This window comes from Periophthalmus magnuspinnatus, chromosome 20 (assembly GCF_009829125.3).
Source record: "Periophthalmus magnuspinnatus isolate fPerMag1 chromosome 20, fPerMag1.2.pri, whole genome shotgun sequence".
In the NCBI taxonomy this organism is placed as follows: domain Eukaryota; kingdom Metazoa; phylum Chordata; class Actinopteri; order Gobiiformes; family Gobiidae; genus Periophthalmus; species Periophthalmus magnuspinnatus.
Genome location: NC_047145.1, coordinates 21,540,155 through 21,560,497, shown reverse-complemented (window position 1 = coordinate 21,560,497; position 20,343 = coordinate 21,540,155). Strand labels below are relative to the sequence as shown.

The 20,343-nt window shown below is 39.0% G+C and overlaps 1 long non-coding RNA gene across 1 annotated transcript; it reads left to right on the top strand.

The window, feature by feature from the left end:
* The first annotated feature begins 15,245 nt into the window (after positions 1 to 15,245).
* LOC129457248 (uncharacterized) lies at positions 15,246 to 16,264 on the top strand. Its single transcript, XR_008649160.1, has 3 exons — positions 15,246 to 15,323; positions 15,846 to 15,919; positions 15,989 to 16,264. It is a non-coding gene; the product is annotated as an uncharacterized LOC129457248 (long non-coding RNA).
* Positions 16,265 to 20,343: the final 4,079 nt, after the last annotated feature.

The window sequence follows — 20,343 nt, the reverse complement described above, 5'->3', positions numbered from 1 at the left end:
GGAGTAGAAAGTACAGACACTGCTCTCAAATGTAGTGAAGTAAAAGTAGAAAGTACCCACTGTAAAATGTACTTAAGCAAAGTACAAATAACTGCTCTCAAATGTAGTGAAGTACTAAGAATCTGTAGTGAAGTAAAAGTACTGCTGTATGAGGTACAATAATCACTGTATCGACAGATTCTTTACAGACAGATGGATCTATATTTTCTGGGGTCAGTATTCATCCTGTGTACTTTTTCTTTTCTTTTTTCTTTCTTTCATTGTTTTTTTGGGTTTTTTTTTGTCTATATGAAGAGATTTGAGCTGTAGAAAGTTGAATAAATCATCACTTCTATGACTCATTAGAGAGAAACTAATGATTTACAGTGAGTGTTCTGTGTTTTTGTTTTTATTTCAGCTCATGTTTTTTTTATATTGTACTTTTAAAATACTTTTTGTGGATAATTTGTTTTGGTTTCAATATTATCATTTCTCGTAACAGTATATCTCACTTCAGTTTCGTGACAGGTCTATCAATAATTACAAATACTGCAGACAAACTGGTACTAAAGTAAAAGTATAAAGTACACATGGAAAATACTACTCAAAGCGAAGTACTTACAAGTCAATTTTACTCCATTTTAAATCAGTCTATTACACAAAACTTTATAAATAAACTTAACTTAAAGGTGAAGTTTTAAGTAACACTGATGATTTTAAAAGTACTGAAAAAGTACATGGTCAGAATTATACTCAAAGTACAAGTTCATGTTTGAAAATCTGCTCTATCTAAAAAAAAGTACAAATAGTTAAAAATATATATGTGATTACTGTAACTTGAGTACCCAGTTTTGTTACTTAAGTAAACATACAGTAAAAAATTAAAAATACTAGCAAAAGTATCACATAAACAAATCTACTTAAGTAAAAGTATTAAAGTACCTGCTTAAAAATGTACTTAAAGAATAAAAAGTAAAAGTATTTTGTGCAGATTTTGAGTCTTATAAAGCTTCAAATGTGGTGATTTTAATAAAGAAATATTTTTAAAGATACTGCTCTCAAATGTACTGAAGTAAAAGTACAAATTATCTACTTTAAAATGTACTCAAGTAAAGTACAGATACCTAAACTTTGTCCTCACGTGTAGTACTTTACTGCTTTTACTTCATTATGTTCCACCGCTGCCCAGAAGATTAAAATAAAACTAAAATGACATTTACACAAGAATTTCATGTCTGATTTGTTTTATTTTTCTTGCAACAGAAGAAACAGTGGAAACATAAACAGAACAAGCTGCGTCCAGAGCTGTGACAAAACGGCCCTTTGTCCTTAAAACTCACTTTAATTTGATTTAATTTCACACATTTTATCATTTCATTTCCCATCATTTTTCAATATTCAGCTAAACTACTGCACCCAACTGTCCCGGGTTTGTTCTGTTTCATGGTTCACTGTTGAAGTTAAATAAATACACAAGTTACTTTCAAGATATTTCATTTGTTTAAACTTGTACATTTCAGTTACAGTCATTTAAGTTCATTCTTACTGATATTTAACTGAATTATAACTACACTGAAGTCCCCACTTTGTCTGGACCATGTGGAGACTCAAGGAAGGAATGAAAGTGGAGTCTCCACCTGAGTCTCCACATGGTCCAGACCAAATGGGGACTTCAGTGTAGTTATAATTCAGTTAAATACATCCATATTTATTTTTATCTGAGCCTCCACATGGTCCAGACAAAGCGGGGACTTCAGAGTAATTAAAATTAATGCACATACATCCACATTCATTCCTACCTGAGTCTCCACATGGTCTAGACAAAGTGAGGACTTCAGAGTAGTTATTCTTCAGTTAAATACATCCATATTTATTTTTACCGGAGTTTCCACATGGTCCAGACAAAACGAGGACGTATGTTTAGTTATAATTCATCAACATTCATTTTTATCTGAGCCTCCACATGGTCCAGACAAAGCGGGGACTTCAGAGTAATTAAAATTAATGAACATACTTCCACATTCATTCCTACCTGAGTCTCCACATGGTCCAGACCAAACGGGGACATATGTTTAGTTATAACTCATCAACATTCATCCTTACTTGAGTCTCCACATGGTCCAGACAAAACGAGGACTTCAGTGTAGTTATAATCCAGTTAAATACTTCCACATTCATTCTTACCTGAGTTCTCACATGGTCCAGACAAAACGAGGACATCTGTTAAGTTATAATTCATCAAAATTCATTCTTAGTTGAGTCTCCACATGGTCCAGACAAAGCGAGGACTTCATTGTAGTCATATTTTAGTTAAATACATGCACGCTCATTCTCACCTGAGTCTCCACATGGTCCAGACAAAACAAGGACTTCAGAGCAGTTATAATTCACGTAAATCCATCCACATTCATTCTTACCCAAGTCTCCGCATGGTCCAGACAAAATGAGGACATCTGTTTAGTTATAATTCATCTATATTCATTTTTTCCTGAGTCTCCACATTGGCCAGACAAAACGGGGACCTCAGTGTAATTACATGCAGGTGAATGTGACACATATTTCATTAAAGTTGCTTATTTTGTAGCTGTGTGAACACTTTATGTTGTCTTCTGGAGTTATTTTTGCATTTATTCTCAAAAATAAAAACGGTAAAAGACGATTTTATTCAAGTTTCTCTTCTGCTTTGACCACATCGAGCCAGTTTCCCCTCAAGAGCGATGCATTTAAAGTGTGTTTTTCTCTTTACATACAAAACGAGGTCCAAGGAAACACAGCAACATACATTAAACATATCTACACAACAATTAATGCAGGAAGTGAACGCTAATGAAAACATCTCTATTTAAGTTATGCGTTAGCTCAAGTCTAATTAGCATTTTCCATATACAGCACACACACTCTGCATATATCTGTAAACAGCGGACACTCCACAGACGCGAAAGGTCAGACACATGTGGTCAGTGAGAGGGTCAGGCTGAAGAGATGGAGCCGTCTTTGGATTTGTGAGGAGCAGCCAGGAGGGGGAAGCATCTCTCTGTGGAACGAGCGCACAACAAACGCAACACAAATGGAACTCGACAACTGTCTGTGGTTTTACACGCCTGGGAATACTGCAGTAATATGTGGGAAAGTACAAGTATTTAAGCGAAAAATGTGGTGTAAATGGGGAGATGTATTTCAGTTTACATTTGTTTTATTATTATTATTATTATTATTATTATTATTATTATTATTATTATTATTTTATTTTATTTTTTTAATTAATTTATTTTTCATTCATTTTATTTATATATATATATATATATATATATATATATTTTTTATTTTTTTTTTACATTTTTCTACATAAACCATATAGATTTTTAAATACATTTTACTAATTAATACTACTGTTTATATCTTCATTTCAGTCATACAGTGGTTAAAGGAAACAAAGTGAAAGTAGTAAAGTTTACAGTATATCTTTACTTAAGTACATTTTACAGTGTGTACTTTTTACTTTTACTTCACTACATTTGAGAGCAGTATCTGTACTTTCTACTGCACTACATTTTTTAACAGGACTGAAAAGTAACAAGTACTTTTCGTCTGATTTGAGGGGTTATTTTTACCGTGTTCGTGGAAAAATCCTGACTCAAGTTTTCGAGTTCAAGCTTCGACTTTGAGCAAAACAAAATAAATCCACAAAATTCATAAGAAAAATTAAGACATTTTTATTGTTACTGTTGAACAAAATATGAATCATTTTGAATCAATATCACCACATTTTCACTTTAACAAATGAACAGCACTTGTGTGAAATACTTTTATTTTTTATTCTTGATGTATATTTTTAAATGGGTAATTAAATAGTTTTACTTAAATATTTTTTTCACGGGATACTTTTACTCGAGTAACTTTTTACCTCTGCATCTGTACAAAATGTAGTACTTCATCCATCACTGTATCCCTCAAAATATGACTTACTGTAGTAAATATTAACTCTTAAAGTACATTTTTATACGGGTACTTAAATGTGATACTTTTACTTGAGTATCTGTACTTCTACTTAAGAAACAAAACTGAGTACTTCAACGCTTGTGTGAAATACGTTTACTTTTTACACTTAAAGTACATTTTTAAACAGGTACTTTAATACTTTTACTTTAGTAGATTTTTTCATGTGATACTTTTACTTGAGTATCTGTACTTCTACTTAAGAAACAAAACTGAGTACTTCAACACTTGTCTGAAATACGTTTACTTTTTACTCTTAAAGTACATTTTTTAAACAGGTACTTTAATACTTTTACTTTAGTAGATTTTTTCATGTGATACTTTTACTTCAGTATCTGTCCTTCTACTTAAGAAACAAAACTGAGTACTTCAACTTGTCTGAAATACATTTACTTTTTACTCTTAAAGTACATTTTTAAACAGGAACTTAAATGATTTTCCTGAAGTAGATTTTCCATGTGATACTTTTACTTTTACTTGAGTAACTTTTTACCTCTGCATCTGTACAAAATGTAGTACTTCATCCATCACTGTATCCCTCAAAATATGACTTACTCTAGCAAATATTAACTCTTAAAGTACATTTTTTAAACAGGTACTTAAATACTTTTACTTAACTAGATTTTTTCATGTGATACTTTTACTTGAGTATCTGTACTTCTACTTAAGAAACAAAACTGAGTACTTCAACGCTTGTCTGAAATACATTTACTTTTTACTCTTAAAGTACATTTTTAAACAGGAACTTAAATGATTTTCCTTAAGTAGATTTTTCATGTGATACTTTTACTTTTACTTTTACTTGAGTAACCGTTTACCTCTGCACCTGTACTACTACTTAAGTAACAAACCTGAGTACTTCACCCAGTACTGCCCATATCCATGTTTATTATTTACTGCATTTCGTGTTTCGTCCAAGTCGTTAACTCCACATTCACACAAATTAGTGCCATTTAATTACTTTTGCTGTGAGCGCGAAGCCTGAGTTTAGTTTAACCTTTACCTCCACCGACGCACGAGACGCCGTTACCTTTTCCTCGTCTCTACGTTTAATTATACGCAGTACTGCCACAGATATGAAATGCCAATCACACCGGGATTAATCCGATCCTTTGTGTACGTGTGAATATTACCTTATAGATTACCGCTGGAGGAGCCGAAACGCGCCAATATGCAAAACGCCGCTCCGTGGTCGATTTAAACGCTCTCGCAAAGTCATTTCTCGTGTGAACCTGAACTCCAGAGACGCTTATTTACATAGACCATAATGTTTATAATGAGACTCAGCCGATATTATGAGGTTGTATATTGTGTTAGGATAATTACGCGTTTTTAATATGTACAAATTCAATTTATGGGTTTGGTCCTGTGGCGTCGCTGCTGATGTGTGTAAGTGTGAGGTAAACGAACACATTTTTATACACTTATCCCTCACAATAGATGCTTTTACATTGTCTGAATGTGCGTTGTGTCGTGCGTCCTGATTGGCTGTTGGACTGTAGACCATTGTGTCCTGCGTCCTGATTGGCTGTTGGACTGTAGACCATTGTCCATCAGTCTCCTCTGTGCCGTGTCTCCTGTCCAGTACAGAATGTGTCCAGACAAATTTACATAAACGTTGGATCGCAGTGTGACTCTGAAGTGCTGTACGTTTGCAGTTTGTTTTCTCCCCGACAAAACCCACAATGTCGATGAAACATTCTGCACCGACAAAGACGCCTACGAAGGTTTTTTTGCTCTTTAAGTACATTTTTAAAAAGGTACTTTAATACTTTTTCTTAATTAATTTTCTATGTGATACTTTTACTTTTACTTGAGTATTTTTTGCTCTCATATCTGTACTTTTACTTTAACAAAATCAGCTTCTTTCTTCTTCCAATGTGTTTAAACATGTGCTGAAAACAAGCTGTGACTAACTTCCACGCGGAGGTGTCGAGGTGCGTAAATGAAGCGTATCCCCGGCTCCTCCAAACCGTATTCTGCGTTTACACCTGGCGTTTGGGCGGGTGCCTGCTCCTGCCTGCTCCTGCCAGGGACCCCCCGCGACAGGAAGGAGGGATGAAAGAAAACACAATGAAATTACAGAGACGCCTGACTGCACAAATCAGACTTATCGTGTTTTATGGTTTGCCACAAGAATTCAGCACCTGTGGATGAAGACGAGGAGGAGGAGGATGAGGAGGGAGGTGTAGGTGTAAGAGGAGGGGACGGGGCAGGGTGGGAGCGGCGGGGCTGTGGGATTCTGGTATGTCCCGTAGCGAGCGGTTAAGGTAGAGACGATAAAAGATGAGACTTACTGGAACGGCTTTTGTTCTCTTGGGTGAGCCGTCCACAGACCACACGTCTCTCTGAGGGTAATTGTCGTGTTTATCTGCAGAAGTAAAGTAAATCATACCTGAAAACGGGTGTGGTTTAATATAGAAATAGCCTGCAGATATATATATATAAATGGACATAGCTAACCTGCTAGCCATCACCTCTGGCTTCAATTCACTTTCTATTGAAAAACTGTGTCCCCTCTCTCTGTACCTGCTGCTGTCAGACTCATCATTTTGGTCTTAAATGTTCGTTTTAACCCTCTACATGATCTGAGGTTTTTGTTTTTTTTAGTTATTTGGAGTTTATTGTTATTCATTTACTTTATTCATTTACTCACAGGACTAAACCAGGACTAAATTAGGACTAAACCAAGACTAAACCAGGACTAAATTAGGACTAAACCAAGACTAAACCAGGACTAAATTAGGACTAAACCAGGGCTAAACCAGGGCTAAACCAGGGCTAAACCAGGACTAAACCAGGACTAAATTAGGACTAAACCAGGACTAAACCAGGATTAAATCAGGACTAGACTACAACTAAACCTGAACTAAACCAGGACTAGAACAGGACTAAACCAGGACTGAACCAGGACTGAATCAGGACTGAACCAGGACTAGAACATCACAGAACTAGGCCAAGAGTGAACATCAGGTTCAGTGATTTCTACGATACTACGGACTAAATTAGGACTAAACCAGGACTAAACCAGGACTAAATTAGGACTAAACCAGGACTAAAAAAGGTTTGAACTTCGTGTTTAAACAAGAGAGAAATGTGAGAAAATGTTAACGTCTGTGTGAGAAAAGTGTATAAAGTGTGTGGTGAGGGGTTTTACAGACAAAAACATATAGAATAATTGTAAAAAATGACGCTGATACTACACGAATCATCATTTTTAGAACGTAACTCTCGCAATAAACGAGGAACCACTGTATTTACTAAACATTATTATCATTTCTTTCCTATAGAATCAACATATTGTCTTGAGTAAAAGTTCTATCCCACAGTGTATCGCTCCTTTCACGTTTGCTACTGTAACTCCTCGCCCTCGCCCTCCGCGCCCCCACACCGCTCGCTAACGGAGGTTCCATTTACCAACCTAATTACCCTGTTTATTTTCTTTACCTGGTTTTGGTGGTAGGGCGGGGGCCTATTCATCAGATCAAGACAATCGGTCTAACTCGGGCTTTGCCATTTACTTTAATTAAATGAGGCAATCAGAAAGTCATGAATCACGGCGCGTGTGACCACCGCCGTGTTTAAACCTGGTGCGGATCCTTCTGTGGGGCCAACGATAATCACAGTAACGAGACACGCACGGTCATGTTTTCACCATAATGACGTTTGTGGACGGCGTACACCCAAAATGTCTATTCAACTTCAAATCAAGATATTAAGTAAATAACCTAAAATACTCATTACCGCAATAAACACCCCCGCGTGAGAACTTTAAAAAGACAACATAAAAAGTCACATTCAGTTTTATTATATGTAATTATATAATGATTCAATAAAATGACTCAAAAGCATCAAAAGAGTTTAAACGGTGTAGATTTTGTGATCATTTCAGTCAATAAATGTCTGTACTGACCGTAGACTGTATATATAAATGGACATAGCTAACCTGCTAGCCATCGCGTTTCAAGCAGGAAGTGATTTTAGCCACGACTTTGGCTCCAATTCACTTTCTTTTGAAAAACTGTGGCCTCTATCTCTGTAGCTGCTGCTGTCAAACCCGTCATTTTGGTCTTAAATGTTCGTATTAACCCGCTCTACATGATCCTGGACGTAGCTAACCTGCTAGCGACGCGTTACAAATAGGAAGTGAGCATAGACGCGCTTCCAACTCCATCGACTCTGGCTCCAGTTCACTTTCTATAGAAAAACTGTGGCCCCTCTTTCTGTTACTGCTGCTGTCAGACTCGTCATTTTGGTCTTAATTGTTCGTATTAACCCTCTACATGATCCTCGTGTTTTTATTTCGCTATCGTGTCCATAAATAAAGATATGAACATTAATAACAGACAAATTAGGTGCCTTTTTTCTGGGAAGTTGCTCCTGTTAGCGTTAGCAACAGGTTTGATTGACAGCGTTGCTAAGCGCCTGCAGGATGGGGCGTTACCGTCAACAGCCTCGCTCCAGATTTACTCTCCCCTGTTAACAGCAGCACTTTATACCGTAGTGCAGAGGTGCCCAAAGTTTTTTTTTTAATCGAGGGCCACATCTCAAAACATATTTGAAGCAGAGAGCCACAGACCGGTGATCAGTACAGGGCGGTGCTTTAAACGCAGCTTTGACAGAGCCGCTGTATAAAAACAAGGCTTAAAACGCATTCATTTTAGATCTGTATCACAATGAAAATGTGATGTTTGAGGTTATAGTGGGAGAAATAGTTTAATTTGCTGTTAAAAGTACTGCTTATGATCAGTTGGGCCAATAAAAACTGGTCTGAGAGCCGCATTTGGACCCCGGGCCATAGTTTGGACACCCCTACCCTAGAGCTTGGTATCAAACAGCAAGAAGTTTGTGTTTCTAACCAGTTGTGCCAAAGGTTCATACAGATACAGTAAACAATATTTTAAAAAGTCAATTTAAAAAACCATAGAACTACGTAAGCTGCTGGTTCATACGTTTATGCCACTTTATTAAAACTTACACCACGCTCAGTGAGAATTCCCATGTCTAACCGCCGTGTGTTCGTACTTCATAACGCACAAGTAGTTCCGGCAACGGTTAAATCACATTCTGTATCACTGCTCTGCCTCTATCACCGCGACATCACCATAGCAACGTGTAAACAGATGCTCAAATGTAGGGACTAGCTTCATTTAAAACACTGAAATAACTAATATTTAAGACGTTTGAACAGGATTTAGAGATTCGCATGTGACGTATATCAGTTTGTAGCCGTGGTAACAGCGCTTTTAACAACTTAGAGCGGTGCGTTCTGCAGTTTGAACCATAAACTGTTTGGCTAGAAGTGGAGGCTAGCATTTATAACGGTGAGTTCTGACCGTGAGTATCATAGCGACCAAAGAGCCAATCCAGAGCGAGGCAGGGAGTGGCTGCTTAGCAACGCTGTCAATCAAATCTGTTGCTAACGCTAGCGGGAGCAACCTCAGGGAAAGAAGGCGCCTGATCTGTCTGTTATTAATGTTCATATCTTAATTTACGGACACAATAGCGAAATGAAAACACTTAGATCATGTAGCGCAGGGTTAATACGAACATTTTAACCACCTGTGATCACTTCCTATTTGAAACGCGTCGCTAGCAGGTTAGCCACGTCCATTTATATAAACAAACCATGCTTCAAAGTTTAGCATTTAGCATCTTAACGTTCATTTAACTGGCTCTAAAACAACACAATCCCCAAGTGTTTTGAGCGCGGCGATAAAGCGAACACCTCGTACGTCGTTTTTTTTTTTTTTTTTTCGCCGTACACGTTTGCATTTACATTAGATTACGCTTCAAACCGCCTGGGAACTGCATAACATAGACCCTTTAAACGTGACATCTTCCTCCTCTCCTGCTCTCCTCCTCCACCTCCTCCTCTTCTTCTCCTCCTCCTCCTCTTCTTCTGATCCTTGAGCCAAATTGATTACAGCACTCTATCTGCATCACGGCGCCTCCTCCTGTGTTTGGCGCCTCTGCCTCTCAGCCCCGCGTTCGTGTACAATTACATATAGTTTAATATATCAGCCCGACCACCTTTAAATAAGCATCCCGGGTTCGCCAGGTCATCCGTCTTCCAGCCCCATTACTCCCTTGTACATCTTGATAGCCACGGATCGCTCGCAGCTATGTTTAAGCATTAAATAGTGTATTATTATTTCACATAAATCAGCCTGAGATGTGAGGGGGGATTCATAAATTTTGCATTTCTTAGAGACAGTATTTTAAAGCCACCTTACAAGTCGCTGCTAGGAATTCTGGGAGTGAAGCAATGCACTTGATACACTGCGTTACACATGGGGCATATCGCGGAGGTATATTCAAAACAACGTATAATGGACTTTATATTAGGTTTGAGTGGGGCTAACGCGTTTATCACGGCCGCGTTTACATAATCAGCCGACGCGGCGATGGTGACGGCGCACGTGGAGAGCGTTTGTGTTGTTATTGTCCTGAATAATGTGGAAACATGCTAATAAAAGCACATTTATCATAATATTTACACCGAGAGCGTTCATGGCTACTACAGAGTGTGTTATCAGCGCTAACGGTAAAATTCAATTCGCGTTTTGCCGTTAGCGTTTTCGATCACGACAAGCCCCTGCTCGATTATTATTATTTTTATTATTATTGGAGGTGTGTTTGCGCAAAATGAAATGTAAGAGAGTGGATTTCATAGACTGTATACATAAATGGACATAGCTAACCTGCTAGCGACGCGTTTACGAATAGGAAGTTAGCATAGATGCGCTTCCAACTCCATTGACTCTGGCTCCAATTCACTTTACGTTGAAAAACTGGTCTTAAATTGTTCGTATTAACCCGCTCTACATGATCCTGGCATTTATATTTCACTATTTTGTCCGTAAATCAAGATATGAACAAGAATAAGCTGCCATCTTTCCCCGAGGTTGCTCCCGCTAGCGTTAGCAACAGGTTTGATTGACAGCGTTGCTAAGGGAAGGGACCTACCTTCAACTTCCTTGCTCCTGATTGGCTCTTTGGTTGCTATGATACTCGCGATCAGAATGATGATATGTCAAATTTATGCTAACTTCCCCTTAATCCTGAGTTTTAGCTTCCTTTTACGTTTTGAGGATTTTTTTTCCCATTTAACAGCTAGGATTTTTTGTTTTAAATTGCTAATCACTATGGCAACGGCCCTGCTTTATCATTCTGAGACCCACGCATAGACTCCAGGTGGGATAAACGCCTTGCCCAATGACACAATAGCAGTATAAAAGGGTATACAGAGATTCAAACCACCAACTTACCCACTTTGTTTGCTATTGTAACCCAAATTATTAGTCTGTCTGCATCTCTAAAGCTCAAAACGCTCTGTTCCACCTTGTGATGTCATGAAGTGGTAGTTTTCAAGCTAACAGCTCCTTTTACCTTAAGTTTTGTAGAGATAAGTGGCAATTCCAAAGCTGAAACGATCCAAATGATTCTAGAAATAAAGGTGGGTGGAGTTTAAAAACACAGCGGAGCACTTCCTGTATCACAACTTGATGACATCACAAGGTGGAACGGAGTGTTTTCAGTTTGAGAGAAGAACTCGGGCTAAATCTGCAGGTTTGTTTGTGCGTTAAACATGTAAATGAAACAAAAAAAACACAACTCCAGTTTGTTTGTGATGAGGAAACAACATTAGATCAGAAAGTCGAGTAAAACGGGCCCTTTAAATAACGCACTTCCGGCCCATAATTCTCTAATTTAAACTCATTTTCACTTTTAAAACATGTTTTTCTTCTTCTGCACTTAATTGTTTTATGACCTCCAGGCCCGCGGCTCTGACTGGAACATGCTAGAAAAATGTCTCATAAAACACACTGGAAATGTAAAGTGAGCCACCGTGAAGGTAAAGTGAGCCACCGTGAAGGTAAAGTGAGCCACAGTGAAGGTAAAGTGAGCCACAGTGAAGGTAAAGTGAGCCACAGTGAAGGTAAAGTGAGCCACAGTGAAGAAGTGAGCCACTGTGAAGGTAAAGTGAGCCACCGTGAAGGTAAAGTGAGCCACAGTGAAGAAGTGAGCCACTGTGAAGGTAAAGTGAGCCGATGGTAAAGTGAGCCACAGTGAAGGTAAAGTGAGCCACAGTGAAGGTAAAGTGAGCCACAGTGAAGGTAAAGTGAGCCACCGTGAAGGTAAAGTGAGCCACCGTGAAGGTAAAGTGAGCCACAGTGAAGGTAAAGTGAGCCACAGTGAAGGTAAAGTGAGCCGCTGGTAAAGTGAGCCACAGTGAAGGTAAAGTGAGCCACAGTGAAGGTAAAGTGAGCCACCGTGAAGGTAAAGTGAGCCGCTGTAAAGTGAGCCACCGTAAAGTGAGCCACAGTGAAGGTAAAGTGAGCCGCTGTAAAGTGAGCCACCGTAAAGTGAGCCACAGTGAAGGTAAAGTGAGCCAAAGTGAAGGTAAAGTGAGCCACAGTGAAGGTAAAATGAGCCGATGGTAAAGTGGGCCGCTGGTAAATGAGCCAAAACCACAGCGGCGAGCTCCGGACTCACCGCCGCACGGAAACATCTTTGAACGAGTTTTTGCTTGTTCAGAAAATGGCCCCCGGGTTCATATTCGTCTGAAGTTCTTCTTCTTCTTCTTCTTCTTCTTCTTCTTCTTTAGTGAAGTGGTGCCTCCCCCCGCGCCCCGTCCCGATGACATCACCTCGTGTAGTAAAAGTGACAAGTACTTTAACTACTGCATAAACCAGGAGAGGATTTATACTTCTGTTTCATCAAGTACAAATATTATGACAGAATGCAACGTGTTTACTTCACTTTGGTGAGTTATAAAAACCAAAACACTAGACACTCTCACTACTTAAAATAAATAAACAAATAAATATTACATTTTAATTTATTACTCTTTGAAATAAATGAATGAATAAATAAACAAATAAATTATTAATTAATTAATTAATTAATAAACAAATAAATAAATAAAAATAAACATTAGTAATTACTTTTAAAAAAATTGGTTTGTTACAAAAATATATAAAAATAAATATTATGTAGTATTGTGTGTTTTTCTAAATTTCTCACAAAATAACATAAAAAAGATGGATAAAGGTACAGTATGTAACTTTTCCAGTGGACTCTGTTTCCATGGAGATGTTATTATTTTCCCTGGAACGTTCCACAGAATTCCATTACATTTATCCATCTTGAATTTATTTACTTACACATATTTTTGTTGTTTTTGTTGTCGTATAAATTGAATAACATGCATTTTTTTCTGCGAGTTTCCATGGAGATTTTAATGCCATACTGCGGCACTTTTCAAGCAAAGTCCAAGTGGGTGACCTTTGCCCCACGGCGCCCCTTTCTTTTTGTGCTGTTTAATGCCTCCACTGTTATTCGTCAGCTCCATACACACCCCTGTCTCTCTTTCTCTCCCTCTGTCTCTCTTTCTCTCCCTCTTTCCCTCTTTTTCCTCTCTTCTGTCTGAGTTTGGACTTCAGACTTCCCTGTCATCCCGTCTCCGTCTCCGACACATATCCGCCGCGTGATCCTGGGAGAATATCTGCTCCTTAAACTGAACAAACACAGTCCAGACACGGCTCATTCCTGCGTCTGTTCCACTCCCTGAGACTCAGAGAGAAAGATACAACACAATACACTACACACACACACAATATACAACACACACACACACACACCCCACACAACACACACACACTACACAACACACACACACTACACAACACACACACACACACTACACACACACACTACACAACACACATACACTACACAACACACACTACACTACACAACACACACACACTACACACACACTACACAACACACACACCCCACACACACTACACAACACACACACACACACACTACACAACACACACACACTACACACACACACTACACACACACACTACACACACACTACACAACACACACACACTACACAACACACACTACACTACACAACACACACACAACCTACACACATTACACAACACACACACACTACACAACACACACACAACCTACACAACACACACTACACAACACACATTACACAACACACTACACAACACACACTACACAACACACACTACACACACACTACACAATACACACACACTACACAACACACTACACACACACACTACACAGTACACACACACTACACAACACACAATACACATACAACACACACACAATACACAGGGAGATTGTGGGGACTTGAGACAATGACACACACAACATACACACAATATACATGCAACATACACACAAAACACTCATAACAGACACACAATACACAGGGAGACAGAGGGCGCTTTGCGGGAACGTGAAACAATGACACACACACACACACAATACACACACAACGCACATACAAAACAGTGAAGCAACACACAGATTTTGCAAAACGACATTTTGAACCTACCCGTGTGCGTTACAGTGACGAAAAATCAGATCCGTTGCTGCGACAATCAACAATTTACTAACTGTACATTTTGTTTGTTTTGCTGTGTGGTGAAAAGTCCTCAAAATGGCGCCTTACAACAGGAAACATACTTTTTTGCTTTTATTTCACTACATTTGAGAGCAGTATCTACTTTCTACTCCCACACATTTTTGAACAGGACTGAAAAGTAAAAGTATTTTTTATTATCATTTGAAACCTGCAGAAAAGGCTGGGGATTTATTTTTAACACGTTTATAAGTTGAGCAAACAAAAAAACACAAAATCTTTATTAAAATCACGACATTTGACGCTTTATAAAACTCAAAATCTGCATGAAACACTTTTTTTTTTACTCTTTAAATACATGTACTTTAATGGCAAATTTTCACGTGACAATTTTACATTTACTTCGAGTACTTTTTCTCTCCTGTATTTGTACTTTTTACTTCCATCGTTGGTTCTGGCAGCAACAGCAGAACTGATTTCCACGAAACGACACACATAAAGTTTCATGTCTATTATAAATTACATAGAAAAGAGGCGGGACCAAAACCCAAGTCTTTTGATGTAAACGTGTCAAACCTTGTTCCCGTCTCATACCTCCAACCGCTCACGCTCAACCGTAAACTCAAACACGCCGAGCTGTTTTTATAGTCGAGGTTCGAATCTTGATTTTTATTGGCAGCTCCACCCGCCCGTCTGGAGCTGGAGCTGAAGCTGAAGCTGAAGCTGGAGAGTTACGGTCAGCCGCTTCCCCTCTGTTATCTGCGGCTGTTTGCCCTTTGGTGAAACGCTCTTGTGGCATGATCTCATTTAACTTTTCCTCTTTCTTTTTTTTTTTCCAGAGCCAGTTTCCAAACCATTCCCGAAACTTTGGAGCACGAGAGACAACGGAGAAGGACAGAGGAGCAGACGAGGCAAAACGGTGAGTGGAAACTGTACTTGTTAATACAGCGAAAAGTGAAGTTTATTTTATTTATAGTTTGTTTATTAGGCTGATTTATAGCATGAGTTTGGCATCAGTTTGAGTTTTATGGCACAACAAGTATTGGCACATTATTATTATTACACACACACATAGATGTGGGCCAAAAATGTTTTATTTTTATTTTTTTTAATATGCTTTTTATTGCTTAAATCATAGCTGCCTCTTTTACAATATAATCCCCATTGTGTAAAATTATTATTACATTATACATTTTTATTAATCCTGTTCCATCAATTTTAAAGTAATATTTTATAGCAATATTTTAAGTAATTTTTGTATTATTTTTTTTATTATGAATCTAATTTTTTTTGTTAATAAATCTTTTTGAATCCTTAATTTACACTGTTGCTGTGCCTTATTGTTTATAATGTAATACAGTATAACATAGCGTTGTGTACATTGATAATTCCATAAGCAGTACTTACTCCAAATACAAATACAGTATGTTCTGTTTTCCAGTTTGGCTCCGTCACGAAACAAGGTATTTCCATATGAATAGGATTAGCGGAGGACCGGGGAGGTATAGGAGTAATGTAAGTAAGCGTGTACGTTTAAACACAGGACGTATGAAGCATTGTCACCGGCTTTGATTGTGTCTGCAGACGCCTCAGCTCGCCGCGGTGCACTCCACAAACCTGCACCCCCCACTTTCATTTCATTTGATTCTTAAATCTTATAAAGTGTGTATCAGCGTGTAACGGCCTCCCGCGGAGCCTAAAAACCTGATTTACTCAAATGAATGTGCCACGTCAGAGCTGCTGTTTATGTAATACGCAGTTTGTCAGAGCCGTTTGAGGTGGGCACAAATCCCCCCGTCCCCTGGGCTCTTAACGCAACCTACAAACGGGAATATGGATTTTGTGAGTGAAATATTAAAGATGACGTCTCGAGAAATGAATAAAGTTTGTGTTTATCAGCTCAAAGTGTTGCGTTTGTTTTGTTTTTTTAGCTAATTGTGTTGTAAAATTATGAAATTGTGCATTATTTTAAAGGCTATGTGTGCTATATATTACACTTTTATGTACTTTATTTAGCTAAAAAATGTAAGAAAAATGTATTATTATGTATAAAGTGCTCAGTGTGTTCTCAATAGTGATTAAAATCTGGGTCATTCCATGGTTTTGAATGGTAAAAGTCCCCAAAATGGCGCCTATAAACACAACCGAAACACATAAATAACCTACATTTGCACAACAAAATCCCCACTTTGCACGTGTATTTAAGTACATTTTTAAACCTTCAAACGTGAACTGTGCATAGATTTAAACAAATACTTTCTCAAACCGCACTTTTGCTCGCAGACTCATTCATAAATATGTGCGCGTGTGGCTCTCAGGGGGGTTGTTCTTCAGTTTTGTCCTGTGTCCGGATGCGGCGGCGATGACCAGATAAACGCCGCTGCTTCCTCCTGTTAGCGTTTAGCCTGTCTGCGCATAATTGAAAAACTAGCTCGTCGGCCATGTTGTCTTGGGATTTGTTCCTGTTACGCCGCTGCTGCCGCTGCCTCCAAACAGGAAGAGAAAACCAATAGTGGGAATAGACCCCCAATGTAATTAATTTCTTGAGGGGGGCGTAAAGGGGGGGCTCGGAGGGGGGCCGTAGGGGGCGTGAGGGGTGACTGGGGCTGAGGGGCTGTTTTTGCAGGAGGAAGAATAGTAATCAGTTGCAGATTCCTTCCTGTTTGGTTAGCGTGACCGCAGACAATTACTAGTGAACTCTGACTTACAGTTTTACTTCCTGTGCTACTCCGGAGAACTCCAGAGCGCAGCGTGGACTGGAGCGAGGACGAGACGGGGATATGGATGCGGAATACGGTTTTGTGTTTGACTGCTAGCATCTTAAAATAGATAGAAAAGATGAGAAGACATGGTAAAAATAAACAAAGGAATTAATTACAGGCCTAGTGTCTTGAGAGTGAGAGAATTTTGGCTAATTTTACGCTAATTTTTATTACATCTCTGTCAGCTTCAGGACGGACTTTAAGATTCTCATGGTTTTTAAATGTCTCCATGCGTTGGCCTCTATCTCTCTGAGCTTCTGTCCGTCCATGTTCCTCGTAGAACTTTGAGATCACGACGGACGTTCCGAGGTCCCGGCTAAAAACTCGAGGAAACTGGGCTTTAGCTGTAGCTGGTCCCAGTCTTCCTCTGCGTATTAGAACAGCCCAAACTTGGAATATGTTTAAATCTTTGTTAAAAAAACATTTGTTTGCACTAGTTTTTGACTCGAGCTCTGGTTTTGTTTTGTTTTATTGTGTTTTTACATGTTTTGTTGTATTAGACTGCACTTTATATCACCTTTGTGCAGCTGAGGGTGTTTTTAAATGTGTTTTATAAATAAATTTAGCCTGACTTGACTTGACTTGAAGATACAATATAAAGGTTTGGTCTGACTTGGCCTCATCGTTGTGGTGTCACGGAAGAGACATAGCTTTAATGCCATACTGTGGAACATTCCAGGCAAAGCAATAACATCTCCATGGAGACAAGAATAGTGCACATTAAACCCATGAGGTGGTATAAAAGGCAGAAAACAGATCGTGAACAGTGATGAACCTATAACTTGACCCTGTGGTGTTACCTACTTGTTGCCATGGAGAGAGATAACTTTAATGCCATACTGTGGGACATTCCAGGCAAAGCGATAACATCTCCAGGGAGACTAGCATAGTGCACATTTAACTCAGTCAGACGATATAAAAGACAGAAAACAGATCGTGAACATTGCTGAACCTATAACTTGGCCTTGTGGTGTTACCTGCTTGTCACTATGTAAAGAGAGATAACTTTAATGCCATACTGTGGGACATTCCAGGCAAAGCTATAAGATCTCCATAGAGACCACTTTTGCTTTTCTATCTCCATGGAGACAAGCATAATGCACCTTTTACTCCGTCAAACGGTTCAAAAAGACAGAAAACAGATTGGAAACATTGATGAACCTATAACTTAGCCTTGTGGTGTCACCTTCTTGTCGCCATGGAGAGAGATAAATTTAATGCCATACTGCGGGGCATTCCAGGCAAAGCGACAACATCTCCATGGAGACAAGCACAGTGCGCCTTTTACTCAGTCTGGTTGTATAAAAGACAGAAAACAGATTGCGAACATCGGCGAAGCTATAACTTAGCCTTGAGTTGATACCTGTTTGTCGCCATGGAGAGAGATAAATTTAATGCCATACTGCGGGACATTCCGGGCAAACTGATAACATATTCATGGAGACTAGCATAGTGCACATTTAACTCAGTCAGACGATATAAAAGACAGAAAACAGATCGTGAACATCGGCGAACCTATAACTTAGCCTTGAGTTGGTACCTGTTTGTCGCCATGGAGAGAGATACATTTAATGCCATAATGCCATACTGCGGGACATTCCAGGCAAACTGATAACATATTCATGGAGATAAGCATAGTGCACATTTAAAAAGACAGAAAACAGATTGCAAACATTGACAAACAGTATTCAAAACAAGAGAAGAAGAAGAATATCAGTGCCGTTCTCTGCAGTTCCAGATCTGGTTAATATAGAACACGACATGAGCTTTACAAAGGAGGAAATGAAAGGATTTTGGACTCTCAGGCTGCTCAGGTAAACGCTACAAAAGTCTCAAATGCAATACCAGATGTTATCCTCCGCACAATTTGAACGTAATGTTTTCTGCTAAATCAAATCTAAGCATATACTAAACAAATGAAAGACAATAGCTGAGGCATGCCTGGATCTGCATATAATCTCCTTTCAAAATCTGGAAACGTAACTCAATATTCCATGGTACTTCCTGGGAATTCTCCACATACATATCAATTTAACTCAAGACTTGCCAACGCAGTAGTTAGCAACAGGCCCGTCAACAGGAATTTGGGGGCCTGGGGCAAAAAAAAAAAAAAAAAAAACGTACATGGGGCCCTCCTCTAATATAATAATAGGTCAAATTCTGGGGCCTGGGACAGCGGGCCCCTTTGTGAACTCCCCTCGTTAGAAATAGCAATAAAGTCGATGTATTTTCAAATTCAATTTTACAAAAACAAGTGCGTTTGATGAGATGCCAAAACATACAAAGCCGATTAACGTCCTTTACGTCCACGAAATCTGAGTTCCCATGAGTACAGTTGTCCGTCACTATATCGCGGTTCACCTTTTGCTGTTTCGCAGATTTTTTTTTGGTGTAATTTTGTGTTCTGCGTCCTGATTGGCTGTTGGACTGTAGACCATTGTGTTGTGCGTCCTGATTGGCTGTTGGACTGTAGACCATTGTGTTGTGCGTCCTGATTGGCTGTTGGACTGTAGACCATTGTCCATCAGTCTCCTCCGTGCCGTGTCTCCTGTCCAGTACAGAATGTGTTCAGATAAATTTACATAAACGTTGGATCTCAGTGTGACTCTGAAGTGCTGTACGTTTGCGATTTGTTTTCTCCCTGACAAAACCCACAATGTCGATGAAACGTTCTGCACCGACAAAGACGCCTACGAAGGTTTGAACTTTGAGTTTAAACGAGAGAGAAATGTGAGAAAATGTTAACGCCTGTGTGAGAAAAGTGTATAAAGTGTGTGGTGAGGGGTTTTACAGCTGAAAACATAGAGAATAACTGTAAAAAATAAAGCTATCGCGGGTTATTTTTAGAAGGTAACCCACACGACAAATGAGGAACCACTGTAGCGTCACACAATTTACGCCATATTTGTAGTTTTTACGCTTCATCCCACAATTCTACAGTATTTAATATAGTTTTAATGAGATCATATGACGTGATTTGAGTGTTTGTCCAGCTCCCACAGATAAATCCTATCGTCGTGTCCTTGGGCAAGACACTTAACCCACCTCGCCCCTTAGCATCTGCGCACACTGGTGTATGGATGTGCGCGTGAACGGGTGCGTAGATACAAAGCGCTATATAAAAACACGGCCATTTATCAAAATCTGGCAACAAGACGAATACATTTAAATACTTTT